The sequence below is a fragment of the Pagrus major genome, chromosome 14 (genome assembly GCF_040436345.1).
Source record: "Pagrus major chromosome 14, Pma_NU_1.0".
NCBI lineage: Eukaryota > Metazoa > Chordata > Actinopteri > Spariformes > Sparidae > Pagrus > Pagrus major.
The window spans coordinates 11,254,894-11,280,543 of record NC_133228.1 but is presented as its reverse complement, the minus strand read 5'-3'; the positions used below and the strand labels follow the sequence as shown (position 1 = coordinate 11,280,543).

At 40.8% G+C, this 25,650-nt stretch overlaps 1 long non-coding RNA gene across 2 annotated transcripts in view; it reads right to left on the bottom strand.

Annotated features, from left to right (window-relative positions):
- Positions 1 to 25,152, bottom strand: part of LOC141008505 (uncharacterized) — a 34,636-nt gene extending 9,484 nt beyond the window's left edge. The window contains exons 1-3 of one of the 2 annotated variants that reach the window (XR_012180079.1): positions 25,083 to 25,152; positions 23,937 to 24,371; positions 19,066 to 19,122 (exon numbers count right to left, since the gene is read on the bottom strand). This is a non-coding gene — a long non-coding RNA (uncharacterized lncRNA). The remainder of the gene's footprint in view (positions 1 to 19,065; positions 19,123 to 23,936; positions 24,372 to 25,082) is intronic. The other variant, XR_012180080.1, reaches the window with a different exon arrangement.
- Between the last annotated feature and the right edge of the window lie 498 nt (positions 25,153 to 25,650).

Here is a 25,650-nt window from a genome sequence, read left to right as displayed (position 1 = left end):
GCGCGTGCACAAGGCGGGGTAGGGAGGGAGCTGGAGGGAGGGAGGCAGGAAGGGGGGGCACAGTGCACTTCTCCTGAGGAGGAGAGTCACAGCAAACACTCACAAATGATTAAAGGATTCTGAGACAACTTGCAACACCTGACTCTGAGATTCGTGGAAAAGATTAACGAGTCATCTTTTCATTTCAGAGCTATTTTCAGTTTATTATCAGACATTTGTCTTTGACCTAGTTGTCCTTCATCCTAAAACTTCCAGGGAGCCAATGGAAGCAATGGCGTCTTCCTAATAAAGGCCGAAAAAGAAGGTCTGGCGCCATCGCTGATGGAATTGGCCACGATCACTTCTTCTATTTCTCGACCCTCGACACGTTTATGAGTCAAAAAGCTACGTTGACTGTGTTGGCACGCAATCAAAGTCAGATAAGCACCTGGGTGCGACTGCCTTGCCTTGATTGCAACAGCGAACCGTGCTGTAAAACCCTCTAATATTTACCGCAGTGCGCCCGCCATGTGCCATTACTAGGCCACCCTCGCCTTGCTGCGATCTGCAGCAGCAGCGGCGCTCCTGCGTGCGAATAAGGAGAGGAGAAATGTCGGGCAGTAACCGAACGATAAAATGGACTCTGCTGATGACTCTGCTCGTGTCCTGCACCCTCCTTCCCCCTCCGCCTCCCCTTTAGTGTCCAGCCTATTCTGTCTCCCACCCTTTCTTGTCCTTTCAGTAGCACTGTTATAGCCTACAGTAATAAACAGCCCTGCTCTGAACAGCTAGTGTTAATTTAAGCCTGCATGAGGAGGATCTTTTTTAGGGTTTTTTGTGCCAGATACCACCCCTGCTGCCTTTCTCTCTCCCCCTGTCTCATGCACACCTACCAACCTCTGCATCAGCCTGCTGAAGGTTACTCACACCCGTCCGGTTTCCACCCGACTTCCCTCCCCTTTCTCTCTGGCCAAAGTGCTGTAATGCCCCTTTAGCTGTTTGCAACAGATTCCCCCATGGCAAAAAAACAACTTCCTCTCTTTTGGACGCCATTCCCCTCCCCTCCAGTCTTCTCTTTCCCAAAAGAAACCCAGAACTCAACACAGGCAAATTTTTTCCCCTCCTCTCTCCCCAAAGTAGCAGCCGCACAAAAGAGAGGGGAAAAAGGGAAAACTGTCCAAAGAAACGACAGATCTCACATCATGGAGCACGGCTAGCTGGTCTTGATTTCAAGCTGTCTTTATTGCTCAGGCAGAGTCTAAAGGGGAATTGTGCACATTTACACAAATAAAGGTGGGAAAGCCTCCATATACACACTTGAACATTTTCTTATATGTGCGATTGGAGAAGCAGACGAAGACCAGAGCGAGTATGAAGCTACTGAACAGCAAACTAATATGGCCGCTTGGTTAGTTGCAGCCTCTCCTACCTCCTCACTCTGAGTCCTGGAGGCTGAAAGAAAAGGCGTTACGCTGCTGTGTGTGTTTCTTCCTCAGAGGACGGACCCAAAGAGAGAGAGAGACAGAGAGTGAGTGCACTTGTCTTGCCTAACTCTCCTCAGCTTTCCACAGTCTCAAATGAAACTCAGATTCCCTGTTTTCTGCTGCACCATCCGCATATCAAAAACACACAAAGCACGAACGCGAAAAAACTTCCAGTCGTGAAAAACGAGCACGAGTAAGACAGAAACCAGGCGCTTAAAGCGAGTGATTCGAGCGTACTTTTATCAAGATATAAAGTCACTCGTGCCCCTTGATGAGGAAAAACGGATCGAGCACCAAACAGTCATCAGATCGAACCCTGTGACGTCACATCTCGCCACGTCTATGAACCAATTGCAATCGCAGCGAGCAGAAAACGCCACTACGGCTGCATGCTGAATATAAATCAAACAATAGTGTAAACAAACGTGTGTTTCGTCAGCAATTTGAAGAGTCCCTCAGCCCTCCTCGTCTATCTGAGACACTGTTGCTGCTAGTCAGTTGTTTACCATCTAACATGTGGCAGGAATTCAAAAAACTTGGCAGAGCCTGTTGCACCGTACGTCGTGGAGAGTTCACTTGAGGATACGACTCTGGTTTTGGCTCAGCTGCCAACTTCTGACACTGTAGCCCTCTGCGCGGCCTCGCCCCTGCAGGAGCGGCCTGCGTAATGCTGCCATTGATGAAACTCCAATATTAACAACCTCATTTATGACACCTCCAAGAGTCCACGACCACAGACTTTTTTTCATCAAGACCCTTCACCTCCAGGTTAAGTCCAAGCCATGCTCTGCCCCACCACACATTTATTGTCAGTGTGTAAAAGCATGTTGCATTGTTGATATTTGATAAGCATGTAAATCAGATTTTAAAGCATAGTTCAGCTGAAAACAGTGGGAGAGGGGAGAACAGAGGCTGCAGTGAAGTGATTAAGCTTCAGTGAATCTTCCACATCTGCAAAAAATCAAAAAGGTGCAAACGGGATAATTTAATAAGAAAACACAATCAAATTAACCGACCGCAGTCAATGTGTCAATGATGCACAACTCATGTCCCCGCTGTGCAACATGGCAGTGAATGTCTCACACTCAAAGTGAGATACAGCTCATTCATGAGCTTAAACAATAAAGTTGTTGTCTGGTATTATCGAACACAGGCGCCTTCACATCCTTATGAATCAACAAAAAACACAACCAATCAACATACATGGATGAAATTTATAACGTACTGTCCCGGGACAAGCAACACAGGCAGAACTTGAGAATAATATGAACTGCAATATTTTTAATACTCGGTGGCAAAAAATATGCAGAATAAATACAGAAAAATCACAACATAAATTGTAATCAAATAACAAATGATTTGTTAATTACAGACAGTAGAAAAGACTTGCGAAAAAACATCTCTCTCTTAAAGCAAGTCCTTCATTTGTGACAGCAGAAAAATCCAAAGGTTTAAAATGTCTATCTATAATCTATTTCTGTACCTAAAATGCTATTTCTTCAATGCATTACTTGAAGCTTTAAGTCAGCAGTGAATAAAAAGCAGTGAAATAAGTAGAACCACCTGGGAATGCCAGTAAAAAGAGATGTGACCCTCACTGAAGTAGTTATTTCTCTGAATTCATGAATTATTGTAATTGAACGCCAAAGTTCAGGTCTTATTTACAAGCTTCAGACCTTGTCCTTAATGGCAATAACTCACACATATAACCCCCTGTTGTATTTTCACCCGATAAGTTACAGCCATCTATACGTTCACACTCCGGCGAGCACACACATACGCGTTCCTTCTCTCTGCGGTGACCAGTGCGGAGCGCCGGCTCCCTCTACAAGGTGGTCTGCTGAGGGGCCCCTCGGCAGCACGCGCCTCGACAACTTCTCTATTACAGCCGTGACCCCTAAGGTCAGCCTCTGAAGGGTTCTGAACAAAGGCCACGACCCCAGGGTCAGAAGTGTAACGCCGGGGGCAGGCCGGGGCCCCACGGCAAAGGAAGCGTGCTGTTTGCTTTGAAAGGTAAGGATCACTAACACAGAGGCCTAATAAGGATTAAGGGGCCATCCCCTTTGGGATGTCACTCTGGGGCCTCATACATCAGTCTCTATTAACCTTCATGACCCCCGGCGGCCATTATGAGGCTACGGGTCACAGTCGCTCAAGCCGCGGAGCTGTAAAACCTAACGTCGCATGCAACCTCTCACACGGGTGTTGCTGATTACATGGACAAGTTGTTCTAAGGGGTTAACACCTTCTCAAATAGGACACACTTTTCCTACAGAGGAGTTCTGCCTGTCCAGGCTAATTTCATCTTGTTGCAGTTAAAGGGCAGATCACAGTTTTTTAGGTAGGAACCTTAAGGTAGGAAGTAAAGTTATCAGCCACCAGATCAATTTTCTTGGTAATAAAACAAAAGCCTGACAGATCTTATAGAAAAAAAAATCTAAAAATCATATTAAAGCATTACAATTAATTTTTTTTACTTCGATAAACAGCCGGAGAGAGTTTGGTCAAACTTTGATAAAAGCAGGTGAGCAAGAACAGAGGGAGAGAATCACAAAATGGAGGACAGGAGGAGACAACATGGCGGCCTGAGTGATGCAGTCACTCACACATTGCTTATAACTTGCCAAATCGCGACAAAAATGTCGGACATTGTACAACATATTGCTATATGAAAAACAGGGTTATTTTTCAACAAATTTCAAAACAAATATGTACAATGACTTGACTGTTGGAGACATACATAAGAATTCCTTTAGTCACTTTGAGACTAGAGAGATATAGAGGTTAACTCTCTGCACTCCGTCACGGATAAGGAACGATATGAGCGTATATACTGAACGCTTTTTATTCGCGTTGATGTGTTCATATTAAATTCATTGATTTCTTCTTTTTGCTCAAAATATATACAGGCAAAATATATGCAAAGACAGTATTTTAAATAGTTTCAAAGTTTATAAAGAGTATGAAATGTAATTATTTCAAGCAAGAATGAGAAAAGAAACAATCTGAAGTATTATAGCACTCTCTCTTCTATAATCGGCATATATTGAATACGTGCCAATAGATTTATCGAAAAATCAAGCACAGAGAAACCAAATATCTATATTTTTTAATTAATTAATATATATACATCAATATTAATGATATGTAAAACAGTATAATTAACAAATAGTAAAAACAAAAGCAACATTTTGAGTAATTGGTAATGTAATGTGAGCCAGTATAACCAGACTTCAGTGCAGGAAAAAGGAGACGAATTCAGAGGGGGATCGAAATGTTTTTGTTTTCTGATCAGGATCATTTTTTAAAAAGCATTAATGAATTTATGAAAATATGAATTCATTAATGTAATATAGGACTTTATTTAAAAGAAATGTTGGAAACTTCATTTCAAATGTTTGATGTGACCTATTAAGATAAAAGAAAATACAAGTGTTCTTTTCTTTTTTTTAAAGGGAGGAACTTTGATTTCTGAAAAGATTGTGTAAATTTCAACAACAAAATGATGACCGTTTTGTTTTTCCTGCATTCTGCAGGGAAGAATTTCCTAATAAATTTAACTTTGACCTCCTTTCCTTAAGTTAACTTAAGGAGAGTAATGAGGCAAAGTTAAAAAACAAAGTGCACTTTTTTCAAACAAAGCTTCACCATGACTAAATGATATTTAAAAAAATACATTATAATTATTGTTAAAAAATAAGAATAGGGCAATTTTATAAACTACACAAGCCTCTGTTTCTGTTGGAAACACTTCAAAATGAATTAAATGTTTATCTCTAAGGTTGTGCAATTAAGAGTGTATTGACAGGACTGTTATCCAGGATGTCAAACACGTTCGTATGAAACTTAAAACCTCTTTCGAAAGGTTTAATAGTAACAATAAATTGTAATTGTCAAGAAAACAAGTGGCCATCTGCATGTACAAAAATCATTTGAGCTTCAGACCTTTCAGACATTTTGAATGTGTAATTTAAAAATCTTCCTTTTCAAATGCAGCTATGCCTCAATCTTGTTTTTCACTCTTTCACATTTGAACCTTTAGTATTAAATACATGTAATAATTTTATAAACTTTATAAAAATGTTCCTTTTTGTTTACTTTTGTATTACAAATGTAATAGAGTAAAGAGTAATCTCTTGCAGCTGACTGAAACTGTAAATAAACAAAGAGGTACAAGCCTGCAAGGTCAGGAAACCATTCTCGAGTGTTTTCTGAGCCCAGTTTACACTTATCAAGGGCACTAACAGAGCACTTTGATTCTAATGTATTTCTTTGATAATCATTAAGCCACTCACCTCTGAAAACCGAGCTTCTCTGTGTGGAAGGAGCACATTCGGCAGCAGAGCCGAGCAGAGCAAAGGTTGGAAAAGAGGAAAGATGAAATGGACACTGCGCTCTCTACATACGAGTGTCCTAAACAGCTTTTAAAACAGCCAAACAGACAAATCCCAAACAAGCAGCACTTTGACAGCTTCACAGCTCGTCCCTTTTCTGCAGCTCTTCTCTCATTAAAGTAAGGGCAGTGCGTTGGGAGAATCAGCGTCCTACTTTCAGTTAACCATGAGACTCCCCTCTCTAGGTCATTTTCTAACTACCAGGTTTATTAGAAAAGTTTGGTTTCTAATTTAGCAAAGAGAATACGCTGTTCATCTCGAGGACATTAAAAAAAAATTAATTACAGAGAATTATTATCCAGGGAACAAAGAAATGCCACTCGGATCCTTGACAAAATATGACTATTTTCTCTAATTTGTAATAACACTTGAGCATGGCAAAATTTAATTTACAACAAAACTGATGCTGTAATCCTTGATACCTTGATCTTATCCAAGCATGCATTAAAAGGAGCTTCATTGTGATTCATCGAAATATTCTGCAGTGCTAGATGACACAGGAAAAATTCTCTGAATGTGGAGTCAACGACATTTCAGCTCAAACGTTTAAATCATTTTTGTACACATTCTTCCTCTGGAATAAATTGTTATAAATAATGCAAACAAACAAACAAACAAAGGCAAAATACAGACAAAAAAAGGCACATCAGAAATTGATTTTTCAGATGCTTTTTTTTTTTTTTTTTTAAACTTACCCTTCTTCTCCCCCTCCTCCCAACACAAACACACACACACCTCTCCTGATACTCTGCTCACATTTCGGGGTCCATCCCGCATTAATAAATGATTATTTTTGCGGCTCTTATCAAACATCAGCTCACAAGAAGGTCTCTGGTGTTCTCAGGGAGTGGTACCACCTCTTAAAGGGTTTCGGACCTGCTGTTGGTTCTAGTTTAGTGCCACGTCACAGAGCTACTGCAGCCTGGATGGGCCTGCGTGACCTGGCTCGGCCCAGATAGGAGCCCTTCGCACCCCAGCCCCCATCAGGACCATACACCCACATTTCATACAAGGATATTTTCTGGTAGAGGTGTGTGTGTGTGCATGATGTGAATTTTTATTTTAACTGCAACCTCTCTGTACTTCCTGTGATTTCCGCTCTGTTCTCTTCTTGTCACCAAAAATGTTACATTTGTCTGTTTGAGTGACAGCATGTTTGTCTTCAGTTCAGCTGACTAAGGGTTCAGGAACGTTTCAAAGAGAGTGTTTGTTTCATTTCATATCGAGCACGAGTCTGCGCACACATTATACCCCGCGTCGCACATGCACACAAACATGCACACGCACGTTGGGAGTTGTCTGGGTTATACAACGCAACGCGAAGAACGCGAGTAGGTCTATATAAAACCAACTATTATCTAACAACTTATCTATTTTTGTGAGCAGGAAATTCAGAAGAAAGGATTCTGAATTTAGAAAATATTTTTTATCTTTTTCTTATTGCTGGTTTACAGCAATTTAAAAAGGGAAATATTCCCAGAGAGAGAACGTTTGGGTGTGTGTGTGAGTGTGTGTGACTTGATGATCTACTCAAGGAAGTCCACGTAGCATGCTAAAAATTGAAAAATGAAGAGTGCTAATAGTTTGGAGCATCTCCTAACTGCGGCAGCCGTCGAGTCTTGATGCTCGTGATTTATCTTTAATTGGATTTTACAGAGGGGTCTCCCAGCGGGAGTCGGCGATCTCATTTCTCAACTGTCCCTAAAACTTTATGCAAAACGTACAGACAAATAAGCAAAGTTGGCCTGGCAGGAAAAGGGATAACGCAATTAAAGGCGAAATGTGGAAACCAACCTACATCTGACCTGCATAAATGCTGTTTGCAAATCTATACAGCAGCACAGGAAATATTCATCTGCATATTTTTACATATATTTCATGTGAAAACACTTTTTTGTTGTTTTGTTCTCTGGTCTTTCCCTATTCATGGCTGACCTCAAAATTAACCCCAAATCATTGTTAAAAATGAAGCCCTGATCCAATTCTTCAAACAATGTATAGCATTCATTTTGCTTTAACAAAGTTTTGCCTGAATAACAACAAACATGTCAAAGAATTCATATTTAATAAGTAAGAGTCGACAAACATTATACTAGAATTATACTTTTCTTTTTAGAAATAGTTCCTGGGGAGTTTTTTTATAGCAAAGTGTCCACAGAAAACACCAAACACATAAATCACACATGAACCACTACTGTTGCTCTAACTTTAAATCAAGTGTTGCTTTTTTCCTTCAAGTATTAACTCACTGTGATCTCTACTGCAGTGTGCAGTCTAGTGAGAGGGGAAAAGAGACGCTGGCTCTCAGGGGTTAAGATGCTAGCAGTCATGTGCCTGTCGGCTGCAACAAAAGCCTGCCTATGTAGGGTGCATACAGATGGAGCAAGCTCCTTTGTGTGCAGTGTTTCACACGTCGCAGCCTCGGAGCTGCCAGGTCTGGCTCTCTGGGCCTGGCTACGGGCCTAGCTAGCAGCTTGTAGCACCTGACGCTGGGCTCTCACTTCTTTGCTTTTCTTTGCTGCAAGTTTTTTGAAAGATAATGGAACAGAAGTCCAAATAGTGGGTCACACGGCTCAACACAAACAATCGAAACAAAATACAGCACAGCAGAGCATGGTGCTGTGGCCAGGCGGGCTCAGATCAGCATGACAGGAGCAATTGTAAGCATGCCTCCCACTCAGGTCTGCCACAAAATATTTGATTTTTCCCTCCTCTGCTGTCTGTCAAATACTCCTGTAAAATACTCTTCAATGTGCTGATATATATACAACCGGTGCATGTTTTAATCATGTGTACAGTTGTGCATGATGTGTACATAGTTTTGTATCCTACTATATACACTGTGTCTGTATATTCTGCTATATTTATGCTACGTGCGCCAAGTCTCCAAGGCAAGTTCCTTATAGTGTGCATGTTGGTGTACACAGTGATTAAACTAGCTAATGTCTGGAACAAGCTTTAAAACAGGGAGGACAGACTCTCACAAGCAAGAAACGTGTAGGTTTGAAAATGCATTTTTTTCTCAGTTTTTCTCTAAAAAAATTATTCATCTGCTCTTGATGCGGAAAACATTTTTTTTCTTGTTATTATTGTATAGCTACAGTATATTTGGTGTTCACGGCATTCATACAATGTGTAAACTACACATTCTTATACACATTGAAAACTATTTCTTTCTTAAGCTTTACATGCTCAATTTAATATTTTCAATCGCAAACAACGCAAGAGTTTATTCCACTGTGGAGGATTCGCAAATCGGGATTCTGCTATTGATGCAAACAAATCCAAAATCAGACGGCTTAAATGATGTGTTGCAGAAGAAAATCCACACTTCTATTCCTGTTTTAAAACCACAGAAAGACTTGGCTTTGAACAGGGCATTAAGCATTAAGTTTCATTCTGAACTATACAGTAAATACAAAAAAATCCCTCAGCTCATTGTCACTGTGAATGCCAATTGTGTGCTCTGCTGTTTGTTGAAGGTTATTACATTATTGATAAAACCACACTGTAAGTAGAAAAAGAGATAGAAGAGGCTGGGGATGATTGAGTTATATTATTCTATTTGTAAAAAGCGAATACTACGGTTTCACAGTATGTTGACTCATGACGTACTGAGGTGGAGTGAGCAGGAGGAGGGGGTCACTGCCGTGTCTGAGGACCCTTCAGCAACACACCTGGCTGTTAGGACGATGCAGCCTTTGACATTTTAAATGCAGGACAATCTCTCTGAGCACTAGGACAACCTACTGTACTCAAAACCCACATAAAGTGGATTGAAATGCTGTGATGGAACAGTATTAATCTATTATTTCAAGTGCACTAAGTTCACTTTTTTTTTTTTGACAGATAAATTACATGTAAGCATTTAGTCGATACAAAAATACCTGCACACTGTGCTGTTGGGTTTGGACTGTGAGCGACAGAGGCTACACTTCCATAAAAGTGAATACAGCTATCTATCCAAAAATCACAATAAATGTTTAATGAGATGATACGCTCTAGATATCCTCCTCAAATAGACCAACTGGCACAAAAACAACTGTTTTACAATGTTAGGACCAGTACTGGGTGTAATAGTTTTGCTAAAAGCACTACATCACAAAGTACCAAGCTAGTATTTTTACTCAAACATATATAAGTATTTCAGAATGACTTACTGGACGCCTTTACAATTATAATAACATATATTAGAAAGATCATTTTAAGATTTTTCTCCCTGGTAGCAAAGTTATAAAAAGGAGATGAGCACTGCTAGCACTGAGTTAGCTTGACATATCTAAGCTAACAGCCTCCATGAGTTTAAAATAGGAATGCTAGCAATGCTACAAAAGTTGTTTTATTTTGCTTCTAACTACAAAAAACTTTTGAACTTTTTTTCTATAATGTGTGAAGTTCCCAGAGAAGAGAAGTAACAAACTCCTTCAGCAAAGTGTTACTTTATCTCTTTATAAATGGCACAATGATCATTCATCCTGCCATCACACTTGAAGCTGCTGAGGTGCAATTAGCTCCCACATATCGTCACGTATTGTTCCACACCATGTTACAAATTGTATTAACAGTGTAAATACTTCACTGTGTGTGAGTCTCTGCTCTCTCTTCTTTTACATGCACACATACACACACACACACACACACACACACACACACACACACACACACACAAACTCTCTCTGTCACTCAAACAAGCTGCTGCTATAAGTTGTGTGTTAATTAAACCTTTGTCAGTATAGCCTGGAGAGTATTAGCTCCTATTTTCTCACCCTGCTCCCTGCTGTCACCAATCTTGTCCTAAAACACATACACACACGACATGTTTAAGTTACATACTACCAGGACAAGCCTGCCGGGTGCCTGACAACCACAGCGAAGGAGCAGACGTGAGGGAAGGAGAAAAAAAAAAAAGGTACCCTAGCGTGTTAGTTTTCTGCCAGGGAGTCCCTATTGACCTGTTAAACCTTTGTGACTGGAACAAATGCAAATGGCGCTGACTTGTTCACACAAAATACTAAAGGCCCATTCAAATGAGGCCCCAGGCCACAATGCAGCAGTGGCCGAGCACTCTGTGGAGGCAGGGCAGCCCCCAGTCTGAGGGAGAGAGAGAGACAGAGAGACAGAGATTCTTTTAGCCATTGCACAGTTCATTCTGGTTGTCTGGTGGAGAGCAACCATCCACTCTCATTACTTCGCCTTCATGAACACAGACACACAAGATAACGTTACCTTAAACCTCTGTCGTAATTCTGCCCTTCCTAAATTGCAAACACTGTTGCACTGCCATGAACTTTACCCCATAATTACCTTGAATGTAATACTTTGTAATTGGATGCCAGTGGCCCTGAACGTCCCTGTTATCAAGCATGACTAGTGTCATGCTTGATAATCATTCACTGCTTAATCCACCTTGGCTTTTGCAAAGATATTTGGTGTGTCCCTGTGCTGAATATCATATTCTTCTTTTTAATTCTGTCCAGGATGTAGAATAGTAAATGAAGAGAGAGACCCAGTGGGAAAGAGAGATAAGATGGAGTGAAAGAAGCAGAGAAATACATGTACATGAGCCCAGATAGTGAGAAAAAGTACATAATAAAAAGAAATGTGAAAGAGCAGCTTCCCTCTTTGACTCATTACTCAAATAGTTCTACTACAGGGGTTGCAAATAATCCCAAGTCAGTACGGTGTCTACGTGCAACATAGGGCTGGCAGTATCTTGACTATATATGATATATAAAAAAACATTTTTGAACGATATAGTTGAGACAATATGGTTTATATTGATATAGGGTGAAACTGCGCTACATAAAACCTTTCTTCTGTAAAGCCATGCCAGTTTCTGTCTCTCCTCTCTCTCACTCTCTGTGCAGCTCCACCCCACTTGCTCACAAGTTCTCCAGCAACATTGAGGGAGACACAGCGCCGCTACTCTATTTTAATCAGTCTGTTAATTAGTCTACAGTGTGACATAGACCTATAAGTTGCACGTGCTTCGCCAAATTGTGTCTGTGCCGTTAATGAAATCACTGCAGCACCCGTGCAATACAGCGCTGCACTGCACGTGTGGGACACAGAGACACTTGTGTGTGTGAGGTGAGGGTTTGTGTAGTTTTTTGTGTGTGCAGTGAATCATAGCACATGGCTATTCAACTTGGAAGTTGTAGTCTATTGTCTCACAGTGAGACAGACATGTCATACACAAGACTTAGATAGCACAGGAAAAGTATCTCTCTCTCTCTCTCTCTCTCTGTCTCTATGCTATGTGCTTTATGCATAAACAAGTAAAGATATTTACACCAATGTCTGCATTTTTCCAATCCCGTATTTATTTGAAATGCCATGGAAAATAACTTTTTGGACCTACTTAATAATTACATACTCGCGCTATAGTTTTGTGGATTGTGCAGCAAAACGTTCAATCTCTGTAGCACCATATGTGCAAAAAAAAAAGGCAACACAGCCCTGTTATTAATTTTATGTAATTTTTCATCTACATGTTTTGCAGCTGTTTAGTTTCAAACTGAGTTAATAACAGTGCTTGTGACATTTCAAATGTGGCTTTGACTTACAACTGAACATTAAGCCGACTGTGTACAAAATACCAAGATATATATCGATTCAGCCTGAAAATACAGAAATATGAATTTTATGCCATATCACCGAGGTCTAATGCCAGACAACCCATTCAAAGTTTTTCATAATAAGCATACAAGCATTTCAAACTGAGCCACAACTGGGACAACTCGATTACAAAAACAAAATTCTTTTGCATATAAACATAGTAAATGAAAATGAAAGCATTCAAGGCACTGTGGGAGGCTTTCAGAAAAAAAAAAAAGGCAAACAAAGCACCTTTAAATGAAATATGACTTTCTACATTAGAGAGACTCACTTGATTGTAAATATGACACAAGGATGCAGTTTCTCTAAAAAAGAATAAGCTCTGTTTTAACAGTATAGAGCACAGTGGACCCTTGATAGTCATGGAGGGCTTTCTTGTTCCATCTCTTCTCTCCAAATAAGAGATTAGTCGGAGCCTGAGGATGGCTCTCACTAGCACATCTGGAGAACACCTGATCCGAGGCATGCTGCCTACTGGACCTCCACTAAACTGGTTATATCAAATGAAGGGTTTTATTTCTAAAGCAGGGTAAAGGTGGGAGGTAAACCAACCACCCTCAGTCATTTTGTATATCTTCTCAATCCAATACACTGAAAAATGTGAGGAGACTAAATTCATATTATTAATTTGAAGTATAAAATATACAATTTCTGAAAAGTTGCAGCTCCCATGAGTTTCAAGTTTTATCAATAATTCTGACTAAATTCTTACATTTGTAATTGCAATAAAGGCTTTTGTCTGGATTCACCTGCTTTGTATATTTAAAGAAAAAGAAAGTAACTTTTGTATTTTGGTCAATTAATTTAATATTGTAGATATGCAGCATGAAACTGCCTGAAGTACTAACCTCCATGTGTCACAATGTCGGCCCATTCCTAGTCTCACATTTTCCTTGTCTGCTTTTTTCCCCTGCTATGTACCAACTCTCCTTTCATTTATCGTACCACTCCCACTCTCTGTGCAGTAACCCCTGTGTTCCCACCATTCCCAATCACCTGACCTCCCCTGTCCACCTGTTCCCATATTACTATCATCCCAGTCGCGTATTTATATACCAGTTCTATCCAGCACCATTCCTCTGCCTGCCTGAGTTTTTAAATTTTTTTTTATGGAGGGCATGTTTGCCAATCAGCTGGGACTGGCCGAGAGCCCCGAGCCAAGTCCATGGAAGCTTGCACCCTCCGTGGATACCTCCTCTGCTCTAGGAATCATATAACTGCCCCTGCACACCTGGGCATGTCAGGTTATCATAAGACACTCACCTTACACCTGATAGATGCACTTTAACTGCCTGTCATTCTGCCATTTCCATAGCTTGTCAGACATAATCCACACATGTACTGATCCTCTGGAGTTGTGACTATTATGCTGTTTATCGTCTGCACTGTCTCCCTATGATTGCTCTGTGTACGAGTTTCCAGATCTCTGGATCCGGATTTGTAAGGGGTCTTCAATACAGCCTGAGTCATCATCCCTACGACTGCGCCATTGACCTCCTGAGGGCAAGTCTCCACCCAAGGGCTGGCTTTATTGACTGTCTGCTCCTAAAACCTCAAGCAAGGGAGAAATAAATCAGCGACTCCCTAGCAGCAGTGATCATCCAGCCCTCCCCATGATCAGCAGGGGCAGGCTTCTTTCTCATGAACAAAGGGGACAAACACCAAGTCCCTGCATGCATATCCCTACAACTACCAGGGTCTTGAAAACATTACCATCAAAAACAGGCATTCCCTATCACTGCAGACAGCATCCAGACTGATCCTATCAAGGTCAAGGCAGCAATGGACTGGCCTGTCCCCTCCTCTTGCAAGCAGTTGTCGTGCTCCCTGAGATTTGCCATTTCTACAGACTCTTTTCTCGCTCCTGTCCTCTCCCTTCCTGATGCATCAGTCAAGTTTGTGGGGGAGGCCAATGCCTCTAATGCAAGAGTGGGTGCTGTTCTCTCCCAGCGATCCTTCCAGGACCACTGTTGAGATACATGTTGGGGGCTGGTCTGGACCGACTACAAGAACCTGGAATACATCTGCCTTTACATCTGTCTGAATTCCCACCAGGTCAGGTTTAATCTTTTTTTAACTGATTCAGCTTCTCACTTTTCTACCGCCAAAGGCTCTAAGAATGTGAAGCAAGATGCCCTGTTCCGCCAGTTCCAGCCTGAGGACACTTCTGCCAGTGGAGATTCTCCCCACCAATCTTCTGAGGAAATTATCATAAATTAAAGCAGTACACGCTAGGCAGCTCCCAGTGGTTGCCCTGCTAAAGGTCTTTTGTCCCAGCTCACTTTGGCTCGCACTTTCTCCAGTGGGGGCACTCTTCTTGCCTGGCCTGTCATCCTGGGGGTTGTCACACTGGCACACGTGTCTTATCAGGGACCTCAATTTGCATCTTGTTTTTGGAAAGAGTTTTTGAATGAGCCACCATTAGCCTTTGTGCTATTCCACCTGCAGACCATTGGCCAGACAAAACATACAAAACAGAAGATGGAGATGGCTCTGCAGTGGATCTCATCTCACAACCCAGTCCTGGTCCAAACCACTGGTGAGAATATAGTCTCTACACAATATTTCCAGCTCTGCCACCAGCCTCCTCCAGATCTCCAGTGCTACTTCGACTATCAACCTGCACTCTTCCCTGAACAAGAAAGGGTGGCCAGCATCCCCTGTCTATGCTTTTGTTCATCACTGTTGATGCAGCTGGATGAGGGCCTGGTTTACACTATATCGAGCTTAAGCCCCTCACTACAACTCGGGACAGAGGTCTGACTGGCTACATGAGAGCTACCTCGGAGGATGGAGTCCGGGAAATTGGCTCCTTGCTTCCTGGGTCCCATCTCCCTATCTCCAAAGTGATTAACCAGGCTGCAGACGGCTGTCAATTATCCCAGTCCATGTTAACCCTGAGTGAGTTAGCACTGCCCCAGACACCCACCCTCCCCTGGCTGATTGGTGGCTAACCTGCCTTCACTCTCAGGTTCCTCCTAAAGTCCCACCAGGTTGAGAGGTGTCTTGAGTACCTCGTCGATTGGGATGGGTACGGTCTGAGGAGTGCTGCTCTATTCCAGACCTTAGCATTTTAAACCCGAGTCAGGCCTGAGCCTTGACACTATTTTGGCTGATGTTTTCGGGCATAAACTATTCATGAAAAAAAAAGATAAAAAATCCACTTAAATATCACTGTTGTTTTTAATGAAACATTAAAAAATTCTTACTAACCCTTGCCCTGCCCCTAACCCTGGTCACATTATCATATTATGTCGTAATTTGTTTAGGAAATTATACACTGCAATTTTTATCCATTTCCCATTCCTTTTATCTAAGTTTAGTAACCTAAAATCCATTTAAATATTACCCTTTATTTTTATTCCAACCCTAATCTGCTGGGGGATGAAAACATAGACGGGTTAAGAAAAAATAATTTATTTGACCTTTACCTGCCCCTTGCACTTTTTCCAAACAATACATTTCCTGTCTTATATTACAGAATCCATAAATTTTTATTTTAATCATATTTTTTGTTCTTCCTTTTAATTACTGAATTATCATTTAACTAAGTTTTTGTTTTACTTTGGGCCTGAATATATTTAGGAGTTGTCTGCAATATACGAAAGAATAGGTATAATTAAGACGAGAGATCACAACCAGAAAAAAATTCTAACTCATTGATTGTTGATGAACCTGAAATTTTCCATTTAGGCTTTTGTTCTTGTGTAAAAACTTTTAATCAAAAATTATGGCAACTTCTTTTAAAAAAATTAATATTAAGTTAACCATCATTTTTCATTTTCAGGGGTAGGATTTGCAAGAAAAGTAAGCTAATTCAACATTTTGCAATGGGTCTGACGGACATGCTGTATGTTGAGTGACACCTGCAGAGGTCACACATGAGCTAAAACTCTGCAGGGAGAGAGGCAGTGGAAGTGGAGGGGGAAAAAAGACGCCAGAGAAAGACAGAGAGATGAGGGACCAGGCCGAAGTAAGACAGAATCTACAATTAGTTTTGTTTTGACTGTTAAAGTCTTATTTTGGGAGCCTGAGCAGTTTTGAAATAGAGAATAAGACAATGAGTGAAGCAGGCTTAGACAAGGACAAGAAAATTCTTCATTTCTTACTTATTAATTCAAATAACTTGTCATTTCTGCTTTATTTGCTAATAGCTATAATGGAGTGATCTGCATTTAGTTCTTCTTTACTACTACTACTAAAGCTATCTTTATTTTGTAAAACTTTATCTGTACTCCACTACAATACACTTTTTGTAATTTTCACTCCTATACATTTATCTGTCTGCCAAACTTATTAGCGACTTTGACACGTGAGTGTTTATAAGCAAAACATATTGCTTTTATAATTCAGTTGGATACATTTCTAAACATTCAAATCATTAGATCTAGTATCACCTGGATCAGCTACAATATTAAAACACAAAAGATTTACATATCCATTATTTAACTGAAGAGGTCTATTAAACAGAATATGTACTTGATTTCTGGAATGTTTTCCTGCTAATTCATCTTCACTTTTACTAAAAAAAATTAGCACGTAGGATTTTAACAGACAAGTTTTACATTTGGTGGTACTCTTCAGCAAATGATTTGAATGCCTTTTAACACATTTCCCACTAGACATGACAGAATAGCTAAAGTGCACTGAGGGTCTCCAGTCAAATCTCAACCCCCGGACATCACAGGATAATGACCCAGGTCTAAACTGGATGAGCTTTCACAACAAAATAAAAATTTTAAAAAACTCTTCTGTCTCACTCCATCAGTGAAACTCACATCCTGCTGCCAAGCATTGTTCAAACCCACAAAACTTTATTTCACATTCCAGTGAAGCTCTTAATGTTTCCAAACATACTAAATGTGTCGTGCTGAATTATGGGCGAATGGTATGAATTGATGCGAGAGACATGCTAAACTTTTCCATTTTGTGTTGTAAAAAAGAGAGCATCTTGGATTTAATTTTTCATTCAATACAAGCATTAAATAATTTGGCTTCAGTGAATATTCTGGCATGTAACACTGTCGTTAGTGTGACGCAGGTTTTTTTTCTCTCTAGGAAACACTAAAGATTAAGAGGAACATCAGGTTTTGAGCAGTTTAAGATAATTCTGAGCCTGATAAGTTGCAGCAATACACCATTTTCAAGGTATACTGTGGTATGAAAATTAACAGTTATCATACAGTGTATATTTGATTATATACGGTGGCAAGTTCTACTCTATTAATTTTTTTGTTTTTTCATTCAAGTAAAATCACGTTTTATATCTGTCAGGACATAGTATTTTGTGAGATTATTGCAAAGCATTTGTTCAACCAAAAAAATCCCTCTGTTTCCAACCTATTTAAGGTCATTATAACAGAAAGTGTTAATTCTGTAATACTGTATACCTGGATTTTCTGAGATGGTTATCATACCTTGAAAATGTCACGACCCTGTCTTACACTACAGGAAATATACTGCGCCAATAAAGTCCCCCCACCGGGTTGTAAATGCAAAGTCAAACAAACAAGATATTCTACTTGCAGGCAGGATTTCACCGAGGCCAGCAATAGGTACACCCATTACAAGTGAAGTATTACAACTGGATGGCACATTTTTGTGCCATCCACATCAATCAGACTTGGTTTCACAAATTTTGTTCGAAACAACTCATAAATCTTTCCTTTAACTTTTATTCCAGCAATTTCAAGCCGGAAGAATCATAGCTGTCCATACTGAGTGATTTTACTCATTCAATCCACAATCCACTCAAAACCACATTTTCAAATAGCATCAATTCCATGACTACAACATAATGTTCTGATTACGAAGAGTCAACGCCATCATGATTGTAGGATCAACATCAAAACAAAAAATTACCACGCAACTATTTTATTTCTTCCCAGGGACTTGTCTTACGTAAAATCCATCATGATCAAATCCCCCTAACTCTCCTACAGAATTACAACGCTTCAAAACTAAAGACAGGCATCGTTCTCCTTCACTGGGAAAAATCAGAATGCTGATGGTGTTGCTGGACAAACCACGGCTCATCACTCAAATCTGATTCTGCTTATTACGGTCTATTAAAGATATGATCGTCTGTATTGACGCATTAGACCGACTGTCAATTTGAGCTTCAATCATCTTTGTATGCAACCGATTGTGGGATTCTTCTCCTTCGAAACTCTGGAGATATTATCAAGAAATCCGATTTGATAGATCAAGTTTCAACTTACATTTTATTCTTAGAATTTTATAAAACCAGATCAGTCCTTTCTAGATTAACAATGCATTTTTAATGAGATGTCTAACTAACAGAGAAACATAAAGCCAGATGTGTTACATTGATGCAGTTTACTTTACATATTTGTATTTAACAAAGAAAAAAAGAGATGTGCAACTTTGCAATATTTCGGAGGCATAAAATTGCAACATTACAATAATACAGTAGCTCTGATCCTTTTACCTTTCAGGTCTGAATCCTAAAATTCATGTTATTCTACTCAGTAAGAGTGTGACCGCAGTGCCTTAGGTTGAAATTATACATATTTCCCAGATTCCTTTGTACACGATGTTTGTGCGTGTTAGCACGACCATGTGCTCACCTGCATTGCAGTATCTGAGGCCTCGTGGTCTCACGTCCGCTTGTGTCCTCACTTGCTCTGCACCAAAGACAGAAGATGAAGAAAAGGACTCAAATCACAAACAAAAGTGTGGAAAGTCACTGCCCTGTTGTTGCAACCTGCCCTGTGAAAATGTATTAAGATCAATGATTGATTGGGACGTGTGGTGTGCAGTTTTGTTGCGTGTCGTTCCCCCACATTGTGCCAGCACAGGACATTCTTACTGGAACATTTCTGCCGTTACATGTCAGTGCTGTTGGGCAAAAGACCAGCTGGAATTTATTCGTTCTTCTTTGCATGCGTAAGTTTTGTTAGTGATTCATATTTAATGATTTACTATTTTTCCTTACACGCAAAATATCAGACGCAAAGTATTTTCATGAAGTACACTGATAAGCTGAATCGAGGTGAAAGCTATTACTATTCATTAAACAACTGAAATAGAGATGAGCAGAGAAGAATTTTTTTGCTTTGAGATAACTGAGATGCAGATTGCAGAAAAGGGAGCAACCACTCAACATTATAAATGTGTTCTTTTAGACTCTAATAATAAAACACATTCATTATCTGCCCTTTAGGAAGGCCAAAGCACAAAGCAACAGCCCCGGCCCTGACGCGTCTGGAGGCCTCCGGGCAAGGCGGAGGCTTAGATGGACATGTTCTCCGAACAAACGCGTGCTTCTGCTATATAGACACAAAGTTCTATATCCACACTCAACAAGTAAAAGCCAATAAAAGGCCACTGTTTTATTCCATGAACAGTGCAGTTCATTAAAATCCAAAGTATATCTCCTTTGTTCTTTGACAAACGTGTATTCATGAATATTTCTGTCGTGCTGCAGCGCCAGTGTGTCAATCCCACCACGTTCTGGTTCAATCTTGCAGACACACAAATCAAACAGTTTTAAGATTTTGCAAACACATGAAAGAGGCTGAGTAGGTGGTTTCAGTGAGAATATCTGGTCCTATTTAATTCCTAAAAATCCCCTTTTACTGCAATATGTACACAAAACCTGCTTGAAAATGAGATTATGTACAATTATGGTTTAGTTCATGCTGTTTCAACATTTCTAACAATTACCTTGGCCTCCATTTGATTCTTGGAACAAATGTCATCCAACATGAAATGTGTCTGAGAACAAAATTCGAACTCAGTGACCTTCAAACTGAATCAATCCATGTCACATCTGCAACCAAACAATGATTACAGTTTGGGGAGTCTTGCTTTTGTGTGGTGGCTGCAACAGGAAACTTGCTTAAATATTTTAACCATTCATCTCTCACACAGAAGGGTTTATCAGTTATTTTTAGCTGTTGTTTTTTCCATACAATCACAGCTTTAAAGAACACAAAGGGGATTCATAATCCTTCACAGCGCTTCAACACTGGCCTTAATAAAGCCACTAGTACAGTTTGTGTAGGTGTTTTATGGTTTTCTTTGCCTCCTAAGTACATAACGCGGGCAGCCTCTTTCAGCTGTGGGTATGTTAAAACTGAACCGGAAGAACCTGCACTGCTCCCCACAGAGCCCTGCTTCATTTGCTTTTCGTCTCTCCTTTCCTCACCCTCTCCCTCCCTCCCCATCTTCTCACAGGACTCGTGAACTCTCCATAAACCCGCAGATTCCCTCCAGAACACTGCTGTCTATCCGACATCAGTAGAACTAGAAATAAAACAAAGAGTAAAAAAAAAAGCTGAAATAGACAATAAGGTATAGAGAATGAAGAGAGGGAGAGGGGGAGAGAGAGAGAGAGAGAGAGAGAGAGAGAGAGAGAGAGAGAGAGAGAAGCAGGCCACATTGCAGAGGGTTGAATCAATGCAGCGGCCTGGTCTCTTTTTTTTTCCTCTCCCCTCTCTTTTTTTCATTTTTTTTCTCTCTCTCTCAAATGATTCACAGTGGAAAGAAAAGGCCTTTTCCTTGTCCTCAGTTGAACTCCACATCAGCTTCCTGTTAGAAAGGCAAGGAGGAAACACCCAGAGCAACACGCGCGTGCGCACATACGTACACACACAAAATACACACAGAGGAAGGCCTTCACTAGTGGATTCTTCGCTGCCAGAGAAATTAGGTCAAGCACTTAAATGCCCTGCACTGAGATGCGCAGAGATTTAAAACATGAAGTGTTCGGTGGGGACAGCAAAGGCATACCGGGACAACAAACATGCATGCACACAAACGCTTGTTGCACTTGGAAATACACACTCACGGTGCTACATACTATACTGTCAGATCGTGGCATGCCACACTATTAATACCAACAAAAAAAACCTTGAAATAATTTGTGACAGACGCCCACTGCTCCTACTGTTAATGCACCATCCATCTGTTCAGATTAGAACATGACAAGGTGGCTCAGACACGCACAATAAAATAAATGATGTGCATTGAAAAAAGGCTAAGAAAAAACACCTTTTAAGTCCCTTCACAGGCAGGAAATAAAGTGATACGTGCACGCATTTTCAAAACGCCAGACGACCTGATTAGGGAGTGACAGGAGTCTCTGTGCGCCTCTACAACACAGCTCAGGACAGGATGGGACAGCACTACACACCACATTGCTGTATCAGCCGTGCACGCCGAAAATCCCCCCACTGCCTCCCGTCCTCTGACCTGAAATGGCCTTAAAGAAACAACACACCACATCACCATCACATCCAATCAACTATTCATAGAAAGGCTGGATTGCGCACGGCCTGATCTTGCCGTTTAGGGTTTCAATCAATTGCGTGAGATATGAGAGAGCGGGAGGGAGAGTGGGAGGGAGGATGAAGCTGTTCTGAAAGCAAATGAGAGAAAATTTTGGTGAATCCAAGCCTCTTCTCCTCTCCACATTTGCCACTGCCAGTATGGCCCACAACGGGGCTCTGAGCTACAAGGTGGCGGGATACATCAGATGATAATCACGCCAATTTTCACTCTGCAGCCATGTGCTTTCTCCTGTCCCACTGACTCACAGTGGAGAAATGAGCCTCAGTCCATTGTCTGAGGGCCACCTGTGTTTCGGCTCCGTTTTCTCGAAGGCACAATGGCATTTTCCTGTTTATAGCAGCGACTGGGTTTAATAAACATGCAATATCTGGGTATTAATACATCTCATGAAAGAGTGTGTGAGAGACCAAGGGCTGCGGCCAAAGGTCACTCCGATCGTGTTCACATTTCGGCCTCTGACAGTTCAGTTCCTCTTTACAGTGAAAGAGAGAAAAAGAGACATGGACGGGGGGAGAGAATGTAAAATAGCACAACACCATGTTTCTGACAGCCAACACAGATCTTTTCTTGAGAAACACTGCTACGTTGCAATTTCGACTGACACTCCAGTATGAGCAGAATCTTACCCGGCCGGTTGGCCAGCGTGCAGACAAAGCTTTGAGAACACACACTCACATACAGACACAAAGCAAAATAGATAGCCAGGTGTGCTCGATGCCAGAGATGATCAGAACGGGCAAACAACCCCTTAAGATAAGCTGATAAACTGTGGTGTGTGTGCCACTTTGACTTGAGTGTAAGGTGACTGCTGTGGGCAAAAGTTATCTCTGCCACGAAGGATATCTGTGGTATGATCTGAGACAACTAACCCAAAAAGAGACAACGAAGAACAACATGGTGACATGTTGAAATGTGCTATTAAGTAAGACACTCAAATTTTAAATCCTGAATTTTTACACAGTGTATAACTTAATGTGATTCCACTGCAAAACATCACTCTGCCTGCCATCTTAAATGCACTGTTGCATTTTTACTTTGCTTTTCAGAGTAAAACAACGGCCAAAATGGATTATTATTAAGGAACATTTTTTTATCAATTTATAATCTATGGCTACAAGATGAAAAATGAAATGAAAAATGATTTAGGATATAAAACGAACTCTATAGGAACCTAAAAGTGTCTTATTTTTTCTGATCTCTAATAGGAAATTCTACTACCTGATGAATGTGCAGCTCCTGTATAACTGTCCAACCACACACTTGCACATAATGCTTATATATATGATCGCAGACATCTTCAGTCTGATTTCTGAATAGGATTCAAGTTAAATTGAACATATTTTAGTCTTAAAGCCGCTCACTGCACACCTGAGAGAGAGACTGGCAGCCCCACACAGGCCTTTTAACCATTAAAAATACATACAGCTACTGCTGAGTTAGCTCCTCTCAGATTTCAATGAATTAATTTCATCAAAAACTTCTCTGAGGGAAACCTCAGTGACACATCAGGGGAAACCGCACAGCTCTACCATGCGCTGTCATGTCTTACATACACTGATTATCTCAGGGTAAACAGCTCGGGAGACGCTTTTCTAATTAAATGCACATTTTGCTGAAATCCTATAAATTGCTCACATGGACAGCGGGGATGTTTTTCCGCTGGATTGACGTGATCTGCCCGGCTGCCTATCTTTGTTTGCATCGGGGACAACAAAGGGGAAGATTATGCCTCTCTGCGAAGGGAAACTAGGGCACGAAAAGGCGACCTCTTTTCTTGTATTGCGAGGGAGAATTTACAGTCTGGCGACCATTTCATCTCCACGTAAAGGCTGGAAGATGTTTGGGGACTTGTTCTCAAATTTACAGACGATTATGTTAAGCTGCTGTTCAATGCGCTTGTTTTTCGCACCCTTGAAACTTCCCCCTGAGGACTGTGGATCGGTTCAGTCATAACAGTGTCAATATCCACTGACCCAGTCTGGGGGAAATATATGGCTACATGCTTGCGCTTTAAATAAAAAGTACGCTTAAAAATGACAATGACGACAGCTTTGCTGTCATTTTTACGCACTTTACGCAAACGCAAACCTGTAAAAAAAAAACCGCTCTACAAAGATAAAAGGGTAAATTAAAGACTACGCACCGACAGGTTTCAAGTTCAAGTTGGATGGTCTCTTCCTCCGGGGTGTCCAAACTCCCAAGTCCGCGTGCTTTATATTTTTCTAGACGGTGCCTCGTCTTCTATTGTCTGGACCCAAATAGAGCAGAAAATAAAAAGCACAAGGCGACAATAATTGTAGAGAAAAGTCGTCATGTCTGGACGTGGTGTGAGACGGTCTCTGCGAGCGGTAACCGGGCCACGGAAGTGTTGTGCTTCGCCCCCCCTCCCCCGTGTCCGTGTCTCTCTCCGCGGCCATCCAGCTCGGTTCAGTGGGGACAAACAGGCTGCAGACTGCGCCGCGCGTCCTGCGCCGCCGATGAACCAGATGCGTCAAGTTCAGCTGAGGTGAATCCCCCGTTATACAACCAGCCTGGGTGTGCAGCAGCCCGCACAGTCGCGCTGCTTATTTAATGTCTCCTAAAGGAGGAAAAAAAAAAGAAAACGGCGCATCACATTGAAATATCTGCAAAAACCAGGCTGTGTTGGGATGATTATTAAGGGCTGCCTCACTCCCCCCCTTCCTGCTCCCTCCGCGGGTCTAAAAAGCACTATTTGCTTTTGTGAACTTACCTGATGTCATTCCTGTGAAAAAACGTCATTTTAATTCTGTCATTCACGTTATTCTGATTTTAAAAAATAAAAATAGCCAAAAGTACAACCATGAAATTATAAACTGGAGTTCATTACCAAGAGGGGCTATTAAAGGAATAATACACAGCTGTTCACAAATATCAGTCAGACAAAATAACTATAAAGTCACATTTTTAGTGTCCTACACAGACTTCAACTCCATCTTGGATTATTTTAAATAAATAATAAGCAGTTTTTATTTATCTGCGTCACACCCCTCCACCATAATGTTTAACATCACATCCAGCTAGTCACATGGTTTAGCTATTTAGCTAAAAAAAACAGTCTTAACCATGTTAAAATATGTATTTCAGCGTTGCAAACGTCGTGTTAAATAAAATAAAGTGCTACTCAACACCTTAAATATGGCTGTGTCACCTTCAAACACAGCTAAAAACACACTTTAGTTAACAGTGGAGTTCATTTCTCATGCTAGCCACAGGTTTAGCTCCACTGCTAATTATTTTGTCTTGTTATGCTAGCTCATGAAACACTCACGTGACGTAAAGCAGCGTCTCTTACACCTGTTTGCCTGCGTTAATGAGCCTGTTTCACTTTCGTCCTCCTTGTGTTAAGTTAACGAGGGGCTTTGGTTTTAAGACACCACAGGTGACTTGAAGAACAAGCCCAGACTTGTTGAGTTTCCCTCCGATATGCCTCACAGACACTTTATTGATTAATCAGCTGTGGGGATGAGGCGAGGCGGAGCAGTTAAAGGACCAATCTGTCAATCAAAGAAGTTGTTCCAAAATAAAATGACCCCGTGACATCAGAAGCCGGCCGTTTACAGCTGCATGTGACCTCACCTGATGCTTTTTATGTGAACAGATGATAATAAAGCAGATTTAATGTAACAATTTGGACTTTAGCATGGCAGTATTTTATTTGTATGAGATCAGTGGAGAAAAATAGACTAATTTTAAATTTGCCTGTAAAGGATTGAGAATATTAGTGGAGCAGATTAGAGCAGATTATTCTCCATCTGCATGTGTGTATTTTTTTTAATGTTTTCTCTTTTTACTTTTAAACACACACATTGCAAAAACATACATACATAGGTAGTTAT